The sequence below is a fragment of the Physeter macrocephalus genome, chromosome 20, assembly GCF_002837175.3.
Source record: "Physeter macrocephalus isolate SW-GA chromosome 20, ASM283717v5, whole genome shotgun sequence".
Classification (NCBI taxonomy): Eukaryota; Metazoa; Chordata; class Mammalia; order Artiodactyla; family Physeteridae; genus Physeter; species Physeter macrocephalus.
The window spans coordinates 68,060,412-68,062,022 of record NC_041233.1 but is presented as its reverse complement, the minus strand read 5'-3'; positions in this window follow the sequence as shown (position 1 = coordinate 68,062,022).

Genomic DNA, 1,611 nt, shown 5'->3' with positions numbered 1-1,611 from the left:
AGAGGCCCGCGTACCACAAAAAAAAAAAAAAAAAAAAAGAAAAAAGAAACCTGTTGACTGAATTAGGGCCTGTATTGGTCACCAGCGTGAACTCAGTGCCCACGAAATGTTAAAGAGGGTTGTTGAGTTATGGTTAATGAATTCTTGTATGATGTCCTCTCTTATAGGGGTGAGGTGGGGAGAAAGTGGAAATCAGAAACAACCAAGCAAAATGCATATGGGGCTACGAGCTCAGCTTGAGCTCTGACTGACCTGTGTTCACATATCTGCTATGCGTCCTGGTGAAAAAGTCACACACTGGCTGTTGGACCTTTGGCAACTCTTCACTTCTCCAGGCATCAGTTTGCTCATGTAGACAGTGGGGATAAGAGCATCCCCTCCTGGCCAGGTTGTTGGGAGGAGAACAAGAGCTGATGCTGGCAAATGATTGGCCCATCCTACTGAGGTAGATCTGGCTCCCAATCTGGCCATTAAACCTCTGTGAGATTCTGCCTGCCCCTCAAAGCAGAAGCACGGCAGTTCCCCGTGTCCCCTTGTTCCCTTGGCCCAGCGTGGTTTGAATAGGTTGGGTAACGGTGGGAACGGGGGAGAGATGAAGGAATGGCTCTACACCTTCAACCTGGGCAAGTCGCACCCAGCACGTCTGCCCAGAGCTTCCTGAGGATGAGCGGAGAAGGGGGGCTGGCTGAGCTCGCGGCCCAGGGTCATCAGGCAGCTCACTCAGGGGGACCCCAAGTGGTGCCTCTGTCACCTCCCTCCTCCCAAACCCTCAGTGGAGTCACCTGGCCAATGTCATCCCGGTGGGGTCAGCAGGGAGGAGCCCCGTGGATTTCTGAGCTTCCAAACAGCAGCCTGGAGCTGTGCGGGCCTCCGTCCGGGGGCCTGAGGTCTGCTCTCTTCCAGACTGCAGGCTCCCTGGGGACTGTGTCCGTTTGGGCTTTGTGTGCAGAGCTCGTGGCAGGAAGCCCATGTGTGGAATGAATGAGTAAACCGTGAATGACTGGACTCAGTATTTCATTCCTGGTCTGATGGGCTCAGTGTGGACCCAGGGATAGGACAGCACGAGGAGGTCTCTGTGGATTTATTCTCCAAAAGCCAATGTGACCCGAGATACCGTTCCATATTTCTGTCTCTGCCATTTCTACCTGCGGTTTGTCCTAAGACTCTAAGAGTCACCGTCGTACCTTTACACCAGTGACTGCAAGAGAATATTGTTACAGATGCTATTCTTTGGGTGTCCCGTAGCCAGGAAGGAACCTTTCACTCCTACTTCTGAAGCTGGGAGCCTGAGTGCATCATTCCCTTCTTACCACTCCAACCCTGCCTCCCCTCCTCAGTGGCTTCCTGAGAGCAGATGCAAAGGTGGGAACAGAGGTCAAGCCCTTGGGTCACACTTTCAACAAGGAGTCATTTAGCCATGCCCCCTGGGCCGTCTCACCAGGTCCCCATGAGTTGGGAGGAGGGTGGTGTCACAGGGGGCTTCTAACCTTTCCTGTTAAAAATTGTTGGGGGGCGAGAAGATCATATGAGTAAATATAGGAATTGGAGAAATTCTCTGTGTCCTATTTATCCCCAGGAAAGGAACAAAGAAAAGAAAGAACAGGGGCCTGA